Source organism: Arachis ipaensis, chromosome B07 (genome assembly GCF_000816755.2).
Source record: "Arachis ipaensis cultivar K30076 chromosome B07, Araip1.1, whole genome shotgun sequence".
NCBI classification, from domain to species: domain Eukaryota; kingdom Viridiplantae; phylum Streptophyta; class Magnoliopsida; order Fabales; family Fabaceae; genus Arachis; species Arachis ipaensis.
The window spans coordinates 112,046,567-112,062,260 of NC_029791.2; the positions used below are offsets into that span (position 1 = coordinate 112,046,567).

The 15,694-nt window shown below is 42.6% G+C and overlaps 2 long non-coding RNA genes across 2 annotated transcripts in view; one reads left to right on the forward strand and one right to left on the reverse strand.

Moving 5' to 3' along the window:
• Positions 1-5,159, reverse strand: part of LOC110264343 — a 17,143-nt gene extending 11,984 nt beyond the window's left edge. Inside the window, exons 1-2 of the long non-coding RNA XR_002350401.1 lie at positions 5,062-5,159; positions 4,842-4,945 (exon numbers count right to left, since the gene is read on the reverse strand). This is a non-coding gene — a long non-coding RNA (uncharacterized LOC110264343). The remainder of the gene's footprint in view (positions 1-4,841; positions 4,946-5,061) is intronic.
• On the forward strand, positions 425-2,935 carry LOC110264342. The gene is made up of 3 exons (XR_002350400.1): positions 425-707; positions 1,304-1,385; positions 2,629-2,935. It is a non-coding gene; the product is annotated as an uncharacterized LOC110264342 (long non-coding RNA).

The following is a 15,694-nucleotide window of genomic DNA, read 5'->3' on the forward strand; positions in this document are numbered from 1 at the left end:
GGGATGTAGCCATTGACAACGGTGATGCCCAACATACAGCTTGCCATGGAAAGGAGTAGGAATGATTGGATGAAGACAGCAGGAAAGCAGAGGTTCAGGAGGAACGAAAGCATCTCTATACGCTCATCTGAAATTCTCACCAATGAATTACATAAGTATCTCTATCCTAGTTTATATTTTAATTATGTTTTAATTATCAATTCTCTATCACCATTTGAATCCGCCTGACTGAGATTTACAAGGTGACCATAGCTTGCTTCAAGCCGACAATCTCTGTGGGATCGATCCTTACTCACGTAAGGTTTATTACTTGGACGACCCAATGCACTTGCTGGTTAGTTGTGCGAAGTTGTGACAAAGTGTGATTCACATTTGAGAGCACCAAGCCTTTGGTGCCATTGTTGATGATCACAATTTCGTGCACCAGCGACGCTGAGAGAGATTGACGGAAGCCAGTGAAGCGCGTGAGAGAAGCGGAGCCGATTTCCGTCACCGCCACCGCACCCAGTCGCCACCGGTGGAGCTCGCTGTCCCTGGAGGTGAATCGGTGTCGTGTCCTTGCTGCCAGGGCCACCAGCGTTACTGCTACTCCTCAAATTCCACTTCTTTTCCTTTGGGGGTTTCTACCGCAAATTCCACCCCCAACATCACCATCCTTCTTGTATTCGTTGGGGAATTTCTTACTTCTTAGTTTTCTGATTTTTCAGGTATTCGTTTTTCACTTTCCTTTTAAAATATATAAATAACAATAATAAAAAAGAATCTCTTACACACTATATTTTGTGCTAGTGATATATTCTGCTGTGTTGTGGATAACTAGATCATGCAATTTTTTAAGTCCTGCTCCCATTTAGACAATCTTATGAGGCTTGCCATTTCTTCCTTTTCTGAATGAACATCTGAAATTTAGTCACCATCTGATTTGTTTTTACCTAGTATTTAATTTTTTATTGCTGTCAATTTTATGAAAGTGAGATCTATAGTTTTATATAATGGATAATGGAATAATCTGTAACAACTATATCCTAAATTTTGATAACTCTAGTCTTTAGGTATTTGTCGTTTTATCTCTAAGTGGTTGAGTATTATATTGGTATAAATAGAGACATTGGGTTAAAGAAAAGGCTTTTCCAGGCCATAATGCTAAGACATATCCTCTTGAGATGTTAGCCTTGTGACCGAATTATTATCATTATTATGCACTTGTCTTCTGTATAATTTTCAAAAAGCTATATTGACTTATATTACTTGGGTGCTTCCCTTGCTAATTTGCTCTATTTTCATTTTCATTGGCAGGGTGCAGAGCTGAATATGATCCTAAGAGTGACTTATGGGATCAAGAGTTCATGCTGAGAGGGAAATGGTATCAACGGAAGGATGTAGAGGTAAGCATGAAAAAGTAGATTTCATAATTTCAGTAAAGCTTTTTAATGTTAGCTATGTGAGAATGTAAATCTGTTTCTTCTTCTGTTTAATTTCCCATGAACATAAAAGGTCGTGGCAAAAGGGTGAATGATTAGGCAGCCAATTGTTGGCTTAAATGAGGATCATGAACCTATAAACTTAGTCTAGAGCTAATAAATTTCAGCGTAGATTGGATATTATAACTTGTAAGACATTAGGACTTGTAGATATATGCTTGAACATGATAGTTATTGTGGAGTTATGGCTTTATGCTAAAAGATATACAGTTTTGTAACTTGCTTTTTCATCTCTTGAAATTATATTTGGATGCCACACAATGTGTTCCTTACCTAGAATGTCAGCATGAAACAATTACTTAGTTATTAAGTTTTAAAAAATAAAGCTATAGTAGGATGACACAAATTCTCACATTTAAATTCCAATAGAAGATTTTTTTTTTGTTGGATTTGTATCTCAATGGGAGCTATAACTAGGTAGGCTTTTATCATTCACTTTCTAGCTTCGACCTTTTCCTTTGGAAGGAGGGTTAGAAATGGCTTGCTAAGCAACAATGGGTTTGTAGGGGAAAAAAACTTGGGTTTAGTTCATAGTTAGTTGCCACCAAAGAGATCTCATTAATTTGTTAAATACTTCCTCCATTAAGATTTTGTGGTTATTTGTAAGGAACTAAGGATCATATAAAACGTAAAGGGATTACAGTCCATTATATGGTGGCTGAAATGACTTGTGAAAGAGGGTGTTTCCATCATTGTGATTCTTCAGAAGTAGATTTTTGTATCTCTGTAGCACTAAGGATTTCATATTATATTCATGAGAAAAAATTATTTTAGGTAATTTTATTTGTTGAATTGGAAACTCATGTATATTTTTGTTCCAATGTGAATCAATTTTTTTTCTCCTTGTTAAGTGCATGTAAGGATTCAACTTATCATTTTGACCGGTATATCATGCCATTAATTATGTGACTCTCTTCAGCCTTATATATGGAGTTGAGGATCTGTCAATTGCAGGGATGGTTTTAGATAGTCCATTCTCTGATTTGGTTGATTTGATGATGGAACTTATAGATACATATAAAGTTCGTCTTCCAAAGTTCACTGTGAGTATATATAGTTGTTTTTATACTTATAACTAATGCTGAATCAAATTTGGTAACAGTTTTACTATTGTTAAGCTGATTTTGTTTGATTTTTAATGTTATAGGTAAAGTTTGCAATCCAATACATGCGAAGAGCAATTCAAAAGCTTTTGGGTTGCACTGAAGAAAATCCAGAAGAAGGGAAAGGGTGCTGCCTAATTGTTCTATTCTCATACTTGTATTTTGGATGAGATGAAATGAGTCTTATAATGACTTTAGTTATCTACATGTAATATTTTGATGTCTTGTGTACTTTTTGAAGTGAGATTTTACGTGTTATTACATGTAATGGATAATTACACTCTATTTTTATTTGTGTTGTTTGGACTAAAAACATATCTAGCTTATAATAAAACTTTTATGATTTAGATTTCTTGAATTTCTTATTTTTAGATTTATTTGGTGATTATCATCGTTTTGGGATGTGATTATGTTTAAAAAAAATTAAATCGCATAAAACAAAACAGGCTATGGTCACGATTTTTAAGTAGGGTGACCATAGATAGACTATGGTCATGGTTTTAAGGAGGGGTGACCATAGAGGCTTTGGTCACGGTAAAAACTGTGACCATAGATAAGGCTATGGTCATGGTTTTAAGGAGGGGTGACCATAAAGGCTATGGTCACGGTGAAAACCGTGACCATAGATAAAGCTATGGTTACGGTTTAAGGAGGGGTTACCATAGAGCTATGGCCACGGTGAATACCATGACCATAGATAAGGCTATGGTCACGGTTTTCAGGAGGAATGACCATAGAGGCTATAAGGCTATAGTCACGGTTTAAGGAGGGGTGACCGTAGAGCTATGGCCACGGTCAAAACTGTGACCATAGATAAGGCTATGGTCACGGTTTTAAAGAGGGGTGACCATAGAGGCTATGGTCACGGTTTTCAAGAGGGGTGACCATAGAGGCTATGGTCACGGTGAAAAAACGTGGCCTAAAGTGTCAGAATTTGAAAATTGTAACCGTGACCATAGATAAAAAAACCATGACCACCTATGGCCACGAGAGAATAGGCCACGGTAAAAAACCGTGACCATAGGTCCAAAACCGCGATCATAGATCTATGGTCACCCTTTTTCCTAGCTAACCATAGGCCTTTTTTTGTAGTGTACTTCATCCTCCACTGCCTTACTTTTTAATTTTTCAGCCGCTAGCTTTGCTTGTAGTTCAAGCAGCATCCTTTGGATCTCCTCTCTTTGAGCTCTATTGCTCGGCTAATGGGAATTTGTACCGAAGACTTGACTAGAACTCGGTCTGAAACCCATGCCACGCACTCTACCTGAGTGCTCCTTTCTGAGAGTTTAAGCAAGTGAATCATTCTGAGACAACAGTCTAAAGGATTTATCATGTTGCTCAATCTCCGTAATTCTTTCCTACGCACATAGATAAGCAAACATAAGCATTTATTAGCTAGTTGCTAATGGCATAGACTTTCAACAAAATTTTAAAAACTAAAACCTACGAGAAACAACTTAACGATTCTCAACACATTACTTACACCAATAGCCCGAGCTGCATCATGGAGATAGGAGCCATTAGGTCATTTGTGCGTTAAGGTCCATAACTCTCCTCCCTTGTCCTTTTGACTGTAATAATATAGTTTAAAAAGTGAATATGTAGACGAAGAGATGGTTCAAAAAGTGAGTCAAACATAAATTACCTATTCTCTAAGCCTTGCCAAGCTTTTCGATCTGCTAGTGTGATTGTATAACTGCTTCGATCGATTCACGGTATTTTTTCTACACTTCTTCTATCATGCCATCATAAGTAAGAGTTACTAGACACCATTTTTAACTAACTCAATATAACATAACTAGACTTTTTCTGTTATGAATTAAAAATATATTACCTTTGTGTCTTCACTATTGCGATAATCAAGGTACCATCTCTAATGATCCGCAGCAATTTTCGGTGGGCGGCCTTCAATATCTTGTTCAATAGTAATTTGTGAGTCGTAATGATCATGGTACAAACTGTTCCTCGTTTTCTTCCAAGCGCTCCCTAGCATTTTTAATATTATACGCTTGATAATTCCTGCACTATCTTCATCAAAATGAAACATTTTCTACAACAATAAAATTAAATTGTGAGTAGGTGTCAAATTAAGATTCTCAAATTCTATAACAATATAAGTTTTTACTTCTACACATTCATTATAGATCTTGTCCTTGGAGCGAACCTTTCTCCAGTCTTTCTCACAGATTGAGAATTTGGTGTAGTCAGATCCTAGCAATCTAAGAATGTCGCTCAGTATACCAGCTTCATCTTTAACTAGTTGCAGGTTTTCGTGGAACTTGAGTACGATCTTTCTACCGTTAGGTGGCTTCATAGCTTCCTTCACACTCAAACGAGCTTGTTTGATTGTGCTATTAGATTCTGTAAATCATATAGTCTGTGTGAGTAACCATTACAGCCAAGATGCGATGAAATCATAAAAAAGTAGAGCATTAAAAATTTTCACCATTAAATTCTTGTATACCAATTGTTTTAACATCCCAAAATTCAGTGGTCTTGCGTCCCTTGCACTTCTGAGCCTCCGATGCAGCAAATAGGTTGTCAACGTGTTGCTCAAAAGAGTCTACCTCATCTGCCTCTGGTATAAGTCTTCATTGCCCAGCTCCGAGTTTTGAACACCATTTGTGCAAATCTGAGGAGCAGGCAGTGGTTCGCCATAGGGTGGACGAAAGGGGCGTAAAGATGAAGCTGCGGGGGCACCACCACCACTGGACGGGGGAATTGGGCAGTCCACTTGATGGAAGGATGAAGATGCAACAGATCCTACTTGAGGTTGCTGACATGTTGTGTCTAACATGGATATCTTTGTATAACAACCTATTCTGGGCATCTTAATATACAGCATTCGGATCATAACATATATAAACAAGCATTTAAATAATTTTTTTCTCATATAGAAATGCATCCATACATAAAGTAGAAAATCTTGACTTCCAAAAAATATCAGCACAATAGCAAAATTTAATATATAAGTGCAAATTATATCTACAAAATTTTATATTTATCAGTACAATAGTAAATCCAAACCGAAATATAGAGAAATATGAAATCTTTGAATCAATAACAGATTCAAGGCAAAAATAGCATCAACCTTCAAGATCATAATGCAAGAACTTGTTCAACCTCAACACACCACCACGAATAATAATTAATAGGTAACAAAGTCAAATTAAGAGCAAATAGCAACAACAATATTAAGAATACTCAAAATCATCATGCATTACATAGTTCTCAATATTTGAAAAATAGAAACCCACAATCTTCTAGACAAGAAAATAAAATACATAGAAATTATATTCTGATCTCTTTTCACCCACTCAAAATATTAAGCCTTTTTCAAATAATCTTTACAAACAGACTGATGTGACAATTCAACCTAAAAAAACTGCACCATTGGAGGAATGGAAAAAAATTGAAGGGGTGACATGAAAATAAAACTAAATTAATTGATTAATTATATATATTGAAGGATGGAACGATAGAATGCTGAAGCTAAAAGATTAGACTTGCTGAGTCCAACTTTCTCATTAGTCTCATTAAGAAGCAACCATAATCAACACATCAGCAACAAAATTCTAGGATAGGAAATTTTTAAAACAATAATCGGCAACATTAGTGCACCTAACAAATTCTACTCCAAAATACAACATTAACTCACTTAAAATTGCATTAAAAATATCATAAACCCCAACTCAGAACTCCCTCAACAAATTAACTCAGCTAACAAGATCAAAAGAATCATGCATGTCAACTATCAACCATTAATGACCTCACTTTCTCTAAGCAAATCAGCAACCACACAGGATGAACCAGTGGTGCTTACCGGCAGTGGAAGGAATGATATTGATGGCGAGAGAGGAAGGACAGGGCCTCGGGTAGAGAGAGAAAGGGCTTGAGGACAAGGGCTCGCTGCGGGGACAGAGACATCTTCTTGCGGCCGACGACGACGACAACAGACACCGACTTGGGGATGACGATGGGTACTGTGATGCCACAGCTCCGAGCAGGACGTGGAGAAGACGACTAGGGCCGACGGCAATGGATGAAGGGGATGCACTATAAAAGGTTTAGTGATGAGAGTAATAAGGATTATAGTAGTGGCAGTAGGTTCTACGATTTGAATAGTAAACGAGTGTTATTAGGAGTCCTCATCAGGTAGTAGTGTTAGCATCAAATAATAATAATAATAATGATGATGATGATGATGATGATGATGATGATGATGATGATGATGATGATGATGATGATGATGATGATGATGATGATGATGATGATGATTGTTCAAATCCTAGACCGAGCTGTAAGGTCCAGGTTGGATAAAAGACAAAGTTGACCGACCTCTTTAAAAGTTGGCTAACTGGCCGACCTCCAAAGGTTGGCCCGTGTCACGATCTCTTCATACAAATCTCGGAAAGAGCACCCCCAGAGGCCCGCAGAGGCCCAAAATAGAAGGACCGGCGACTGCTACAAGGCGGCTGGCCCAAAAAAGATGATCCCACTCAAAAGATAAAAATAAGATAGCGAACTTATCTCAAAGAACGATCGTCGAACACCAATATAAATACACTGGAGCACCCAAGTATAACTCATACTCCAATTCTACAAAAAACCTGCCTAAAGCCCGTACTGACTTAAGCATCGGAGTCTCTTGCAGGTACCACCACCCCCGGTGAGCGAGGATCAGCAGCACCCTCCACTCCAACAAGGCGTGCGTGGCTATCTTGACCTAATCAGAAGATCTCGTCTGAGATCAACTTTCCTATTTCAGGTAACCCCTCGGAACATTGGCGCCGTTGCTGGGGACCTGGAAGTCATCCCATCATCATGGCAAGCAACCCTCTCACCAACGACCACACCTCCGGATTAGAAGAAGGAACACCGATAAAGAACACGGATGCTGCACCAAACTCCCTGAGGGACGCACACCACTCCAAGGGAGACAAACAGCCCCAGAGCACAGAAATCTTAGACACCATCCGTGAGCAACAGGATCGCCTCAAACAGCTCAAACAAGAAGCCGAGCGACAACGAAAAGCCGAGCGAGATCTCCGGAGAGAAACAAGACAGCGTCGGGAACTGGAAGAAAAACTTCTAAAGCTCGAAGCCGATCTGAAAGCCAAAGCCACTAGACCGGACCGTGAAACCAGCCCCCACAAGGACCAAGACCCATTCACGAAGGAAATCATGAAAACTAAATTCCCAAAGGACTTTAAAGCTCCTGACATGACCTCATACGATGGTACGTCCAATCCGAGCTATCATCTCAGCAACTTTAGGAGCCGGATGTACCTCGCAGATGCCTCAGACGTAACCCGTTGCAGGGCCTTCCTGACCACTCTAACCAAGACAGCAATAAATTTGTTCAACAGCATGCCACCAAGATCGATCACAAGCTTCGATGACCTCGCCAAGAAGTTCCTCACCAGGTTCTCCATTCAAAAGGATAAGACCAAACATGCTCTAAGCCTTCTAAGAATAAAACAAGGAGACCGGGAAAGCCTCCGCAACTACATGGAAAGATTCAATAAAGCATGTCTCGACATACAGAACCTCCAAACAGAAGCGGCCATTATGGGACTCATCAACGGACTACAAGAAGGACCCTTTAGCCACTCCATATCTAAGAAGCATCCGACATCTCTAAACGAGGTACAAGAACGAGCCCAAAAGTACATCAATATGGAGGAGAACTCCCGATTAGGAGAAACCTCCAAAACCGGATTCTCCTATCCACCTCAGGATAAGGATAAAGAGTGTAGGAAAAAAGAAGATCAATCCGCAGAGAAGCTCAGAAAATACCACAACTACACCCCTCTTCGGGTATCCCTAGTAGAAGTCTACCGGAAAATATGCAACACAGAAAAGATCCCACCTCCTCGCCCAATTAAACACAAGAGAGGAGGAAATCAGACCGAGTACTGCGAATGCCACCGAGCGTACAAACACCCCACTAATGAATGCTACGACTTGAAGAACGTCATAGAAAAACTGGCCTGAGAAGGAAAGCTAGACCGATTCCTAGCCAACAGAACGGACGAGCCAAAGAAGAGAAGAAGGGATGAAGAAGAGGGACGAGCTGAACGACCTCCTCACACCCCCACAAAGGCACGTTCATATGATCAACGGAGGATTCACGGGAGGAGGAATCTCCAAATCATCCTGGAAAAGACATCTTAAAGAAGTATACCACCTCGGGGAAGGGAATAGGTCATCCAACCTCTCCACCGTCGCCTTCACCAAAGAAGACGCCGCCGGCATCATCCCCGGGCATTATGACCCCGTGGTCATTACCATCATACTCGCCAATGCCAATCTCCACCGAACACTGATCGACCAAGGAAGCTCTACGGATATCCTATTCAAATCCGCCTTCGACAAACTCGGACTACAAGAAAAGGAACTCAGAGCATATCCCAACAACCTGTTCGGACTGGGAGATGCCCCAATCCAACCACTCGGGTACATCCCACTGCACACGACCTTCGAAAAAGGAACGCGGTCCAGAACGCTGAGTATAGACTACATCATAATCGACGTGAGCTCCGCATATAACGCCCTCATAGGTCGGACCACACTAAATTAGCTCACGGCGATAGTCTCCACTCCACACCTATGCATGAAGTTCCCAACTCCAGAAGGAATAGCCACCATCAAAGGAGACCAAAAGCTCGCGCGGTGCTACTATAATGAAAGCCTAAACCTAAAAGGCGACCCCAGAGGAAAATAATCCAATGCCATTGAACTCGGAGGAGCCCGAGCTCGAGAAGAACTTCGTATGCAACCAGAAGGCGAAGCAGAGGAGGTCCAAATCGGAGACTCCCAAGACAAAACAACAAATATAGGTGCAAACCTTAAGGAAGGTCTAAAGGAGCAGCTAATAAAGTTCCTAAAGGATAATTTCAACCTTTTTGCATGGAAAGCAGCGGACATGCCTGGCATAGACCCCGGATTAATGTGTCACAAACTGGCAGTGTACCCTGGATCTCGGCCAATACAACAAAAGCTCAGGAAGCTCGGTCCAGAAAGATCCCAAGTCGTGGAAGAGCAAGTACAAGCCTTACTAGAGGCAGGGTTCATAAGGGAAGTCAAATACCCGCTATGGCTAGCCAATGTCGTATTGGTCAAAAATCCAAACGAAAAGTGGCGGATGTGTGTCGACTACATCGACCTCAACAAAGCCTGCCCAAAAGACCCCTACCCCCTCTCGAATATTGACACCCTAGTCGACGCCTCATCGGGATACAAGTACCTTTCCTTCATGGACGCCTACTCGGGATACAACCAGATCCCGATGCATCAACCTGACCAAGAGAAGACCTCATTCCTAACCTTGAAAACAAACTACTGCTACGTAGTCATGCTGTTTGGACTCAAGAATGCGGGGGTTACATATCAGAGGTTGATGAACAAAGTATTCGCCAACCACATTGGGAAAATGATGGAGGTCTACGTAGACGACATACTGGTAAAAACACAAAAGAAAGAAATGCTATAACCCAACCTCGTTGAAGTATTCGGCACCATAAGAAAGCACAGGATGAGACTAAATCCCACAAAGTGCACTTTCGCGGTGGAAGCTGGCAAATTCCGAGGGTTCATGCTCACCCAGAGAGGGATTGAGGCAAACCCAGACAAATGCCAGGCTATACTCAACATGAAAATCCTGACCTACATTAAGGAGGTATAGTAGCTAAACGGAAGGCTAGCGGCCCTATCTAGGTTCCTAGCCGGATCAGCCAAAAGATCTCTCCCTTTCTATGCAACCCTGAGGAAAGGAAAAAAGTTTGAATGGACCCCAGAATGTGAACAAGCCTTTCAAGACTTCAAAACATTCCAGGGGCAACCACCTATCCTGAACCGACCAAGACAAGGAGAAGAACTAATCCTATATCTCGCCATGGGGAGTCGGGCGATAGCCTCAGCCCTAGTCAGAGAAGATGAGAACAGACAACAACCCATCTACTTTATCAGTAAAGCTTTACAAGGGGCCAAACTAAACTATCAAAAAATAGAAAAGTTTGCCTACGCCCTCATGCTTACTTCCCGACGACTTCGACCATATTTTCAAAGCCATACCATCAGAATACGGACCAACCAACCCATAAAAGGTATCCTGCAGAAAATCGACTTAGCTGAAAAAATCCTACAATAGGCGGTCGAGTTGTCCGAATTTGACCTTAAGTATGAAGCTCGGACAGCCATCAAGTCTCAATACCTGGCCGACTTCGTCGCAGAGTACACCGACACCCCAGGAACCCCCATTGACTGGAACCTCTACGTTGACGGCTCATCAAACAAAGCCGGAAGCGGAGCAGGCGTTATTCTAGAAAGTGATCAGGGAACCCAGCTCGAACTCTCCTTAAGGTTCAAGTTTCCTACTTCAAATAACCAAGCTGAGTACGAAGCCCTACTGGATGGTTTGAAGCTGACTAGGGAAGTCGGAGCCCAAAAGTTTACCATCTTCAGCGATTCACAAATAGTCACCTCACAAATAGAAGAAAGCTACCAGGCAAAGGATCCCACCATGAAAAAGTACCTAGACAAGACCAGAGAACAGCTCGAAAAATTCATAGGATATGTAATCTGACATATACCTCGGGAATAAAATGCCCGAGTTGATACACTTTTGAAACTAGCCAGCACCAAACCAGGGGGCAACAATAGAAGCCTCATCCAAGAAACACTACAAAACCCGTCAACCTTGGAAGAAGAGAAGGTCTTAAACATATCGGACCAGGACCAGGGGTGAATGACTCCCATAATCAACTACCTCAAGTCCAAAACACTCCCCACAAATAAAAAGGAGGCAAAAAGGCTTGTACGAGAAGCACAGTATTACACCATAGTGCGCGACATCCTATACAGAAGAGGGATCTCAACACCCCTCCTAAAATGCGTCTCGACCTCTGCCACAAAAGAAGTCCTAGAAGAAGTCCACAGTGGCATGTGTGGCAACCACCTCGGGGTGCGAGCTCTTTCTGAAAAGCTACTACGAGCTGGTTTTTACTAGCCGACCTTGCAAAAGGAAGCAACAGAGTTCGTCAAGACATGCCCCCCATGCCAGAAGCACGCCAACTTTCATATCGCCCCACCCGAAGAGCTCATCTGCGTCACTTCACCCTGGCCGTTCGCAAAGTGGGGGCTCGACCTCCTTCGACCATTCCCCCAAGGATCAGGGCAAGTCAAGTTTCTCATTGTAGGAATAGACTACTTCACAAAGTGGATTGAGGCAGAGCCATTGGCCGCCGCCACCGCCCAAAGAAGTTGGAAGTTCCTATACAGAAACATCGTCACAAGGTTTGGGGTCCCATACTCCATCACCATGGACAATGGTACTCAGTTCACCGACACGGGCTTCAGAAACCTGGTAGCTGATCTAAAAATCAAGCACCAGTTCACCTCAGTGGAACACCCACAAGCCAACGGACAGGCAGAAGCTGCCAACAAAGTCATATTGGCAGGGTTAAAATGCAGACTTCGGGATGCAAAAGAAGCCTGGGCTGAAGAGCTCCCACAAGTCTTATGGGCATACCGGACGACGCCACACCCCACCACCTAAGAATCACCCTTTCGACTTGCTTACGGAACGGAGGCAATGATTCCCGTAGAGGTAAATGAAAGATCCCCTAGAATGATCTTCTATAATGAGGATACCAACTCCCAAGGAAAAAAGGGAAGAGCTCGACCTACTTCCAGAAGTCCGAGAAAAAGTTTGGATTAGAGAGGAAGCGCTAAAGCATCGAATGGCTTCAAGGTATAACCGGAAGGTAATCCAACGAAGCTTTGCTACCGACGACCTCATTCTAATCCGAAATGATATCGGAGCAGGTCGGTCAGGAGAAGGGAAGCTAGCAGCTAACTGGAAAGGGTCATACCGAGTCACAGAAGTACTAGGAAAATGTTACTATAGGGTGGACGACCTCCAAGGGCGGGAGCTCCCGAGGTCATGGCATGCCTATAACCTAAGAAGGTACTACGGCTAGAAAAAAAGTCTCAGGCCAAGGCGCGCTCTTTTTCCCCCTAAAGGTTTTTTTTAATGAGGCACCAGGCCGAGACCTAAAAGCTGCCCGACTAGTAGGGCAAGCCCTCATATGTACATACTCTTATTTACATTTTTCATTTTGCTACTTGAATAAAAATTTAAGATTTCCTAAAAAGTTTCCTACCAAGACGCATTAATTTACACTCAAAATAAACGCAAAATTCATCGCCTGACCAGGAAAGGTCGGCAAGGTGAAGCGATAAAGCCCAAGTTAATGCAAGAAGTTATAAGAAGTAACCCATATAAAGCGGCCTGACGAGGTCAAACTAAAATGGGATTACTAAAGGCCAAAAAGGTTGAAAAACCTAGGACCGAAATGCTTAGCTAAAGGGTACAAGTCCTAAAAATGGACGCTACTTAAAAAGCAAAAGCGCGACCTCGAAACAGGGCTAAAAAGTCACCCAAATAAACTAAAAAGAAAAGGTTCCACATGAGAACACTACCTAAAAAGTTATTGGAAATCGACTAAAAAGCCCGGAACGAGCCGTGAGGATGACGTCGCCAAAGCAGAAGGTTGTTAACACAACTAAGACAAGGCGTAGTCCAAAAGGCAAAGGCAGAAGTTCATAGAGTGAACACTACCTCAGAAGATGTCGGACCAGAGAGCTCCGACCATCTAAATCCCAAAGGCATAAGAACCCGCAAAGGGATGCCATCCCCAAACGTAAGGTCGTACGAAGGTAGAAGAAAAAATAACATAAAGACAGAGGTACTTCGCCAAAACCGGATACCCACAGTCAAACACAAAAAGATTTTGAAACATTAAAGACTCAAGGGCTACCCCACGGTAACCCATGAGTAAAAAAGTGTTTTGATTAAAGCAAAAAGTTGCTAAGAAGAAACTATAGAGTGTCAGGAAACCATCTAAACAAAATTACCAAACCAGGAGTTCAAAAGGTCTACAGGTCAGACCATATCAATACATAGTGAGAGAGAGAGATAAAAGAAGTCACAAAGGATCCAGCTTTGCCCCAGTCGCTGCGTCCTGAGGGCCAGGAGGGATGACAGAGATCGGGACAACACCGACCACACCGTCAGGTCCATTCAAGATCTCCAAATCATGCTCCATCTCGGGCTGGGACGTCTCGGCAGGAGGGGCTATAGAAGCTTTAGTCGTCGACACGGAAGGAGGGGCCTCGTCATCATCAGGGGCAGGCACAATCTTGCCATCCTCCACAACATTATCCATGCTAAACAGACTGAGGTTGACGTCACGAGCAATAACTCGGACATGGGCCTTCAGATTCTCATATAAAGTAAACCTACCATTCACCTCATGGCCCTGAAGCTCGGCATAATCATCATAAGCAGACTGAAGCCTCTCCTTAGTCTCCAACAGCTCGCCATAGATCCGAATATAGCTCTCCTTAGCCTTCTTGGCCATATCCTCAGCAAGGTTAGCAGCAGCCTCCGCGACAGTAGCCCAAGCCTTCTCCTTCTCTACATCAAGCTCCAGCCCGACGTTCTTCGCCTCCAGCTCAAGTCTCAACCCCTCTACCCTATCATACTCAGCCTTGGCCTTCTCAAGAAAAGCACTGGTAGCATGGATAGGAGACTTCCAAAGATCCCGAGACAAAGCGGCACTAAAATTAGCTATTCGGATGCTATTGCTGGCTATGAAGTCGAGGTGATGGAGGAAAGACACATCATCAGTCGGAACCTTGCTATAAGGAGCGATAAGCTATGAAGCGAAAGCCACGCCATCAAAGTCTTTATCATTCAAATCATAAGTCCCGAAAGTCCTCGGCTTCTTCGGAAGAGGGCCTGATGAAGTCGGAGAGGAGGCAGCACCAGAAGTCGTCAAAGGTAGGTCTACGGACGCTGCCCGAACTCTCGGGGTCGGGATGACCTTTCTCGGACCACAAGGATCAGATTTCGGCTTCTTCGGCAGGACCTGAGAAGAACCCTCCCCCGAAGCCTTCTTCTGAATATTCTGGGCCGCCACCATCTTCTTAGTCTTCCTAAGAAACCTCATGGAATCAGAACTGGCAACCATCTTTGAAAAAGAAAAAGGAGACCACAAAAACAGTTATGCAATGGATGGATACAAAAAATGCAAACAAATAAACAAAAAAGACTGCCTTATAAAGAAGTCGGGCGCTACCTAATTCGGAACGAAGGAGAGCAGGATCTCCTAAAAACTTTTTCGTATCCAGATGAGGAGGCTCTCCCCAGTGCTCCCCCAAGACACCTACAAAGGCCCTATCTACCTCATTTAGACTCTTCCACGAATACTTAAGGACTACAGTATCTTTTTGCCACCAAAGGGGAAAGGTCGGTTCATTGTTCTCGTCTAGAAAAAATGGGTGAACATCCTCAACAGCCCGAACTTTGAAATAAAAGTTTTTAAAATCTCAGAAAGAGTCATCAAACATAGAAAAGACTTTCTTTTCCTGAGCATCCCGGAAAGAGATCCAAGAATCCTTCTTCTTGGCCGCCCCCGACTTGGTTATCACAAACAGATAAAGGAAAAGAGAAAGGGTAGGTCAGACACCAAACTCTTGACATAACAGCTGAAAAATCTTCATAAAAGCCCAAGAGTTTGGGTAAAGCTGAGAAAGGGCCATGTTACAGTTCCACAGAATATCGGTCTCAAACACGGTAAAAGGAAAGGTAATACCTAATTGGCTAAAGAAGCAATCATAAGCATAAAAGAAGGGATGTTCTGCCCGACTTAAGGGAGGAAAACTAACCCTCTCCTCGGGATCGGGCGACACCAGGTCATAGTTCTTTTCATCATCCCTACTACCACAGATCCTATGAAACCTCCTAAACTTCTCACAATACTCTGCGTCGGCCACAGTAACACACATTAACACTATAGAATCTAACCAGTCAACCATACCAGGGGAGACCTTCGTAGACATCTCAACAATATTCTTACGTGAAGACATAGAAAACTACACCTATAGCAAGAAAACGGAAGAAGGGTCACTTCCAAGTAACTCGGACAGAATCAGAATGCAAAAGCAAACTAGCAACCAACAAAGTACAAACAGCAAAAAGGGCACCCCAAGGCTCGAAGATCACGATTAAAAGCCCAGGGACACCCTTTGGAGGCAACAATA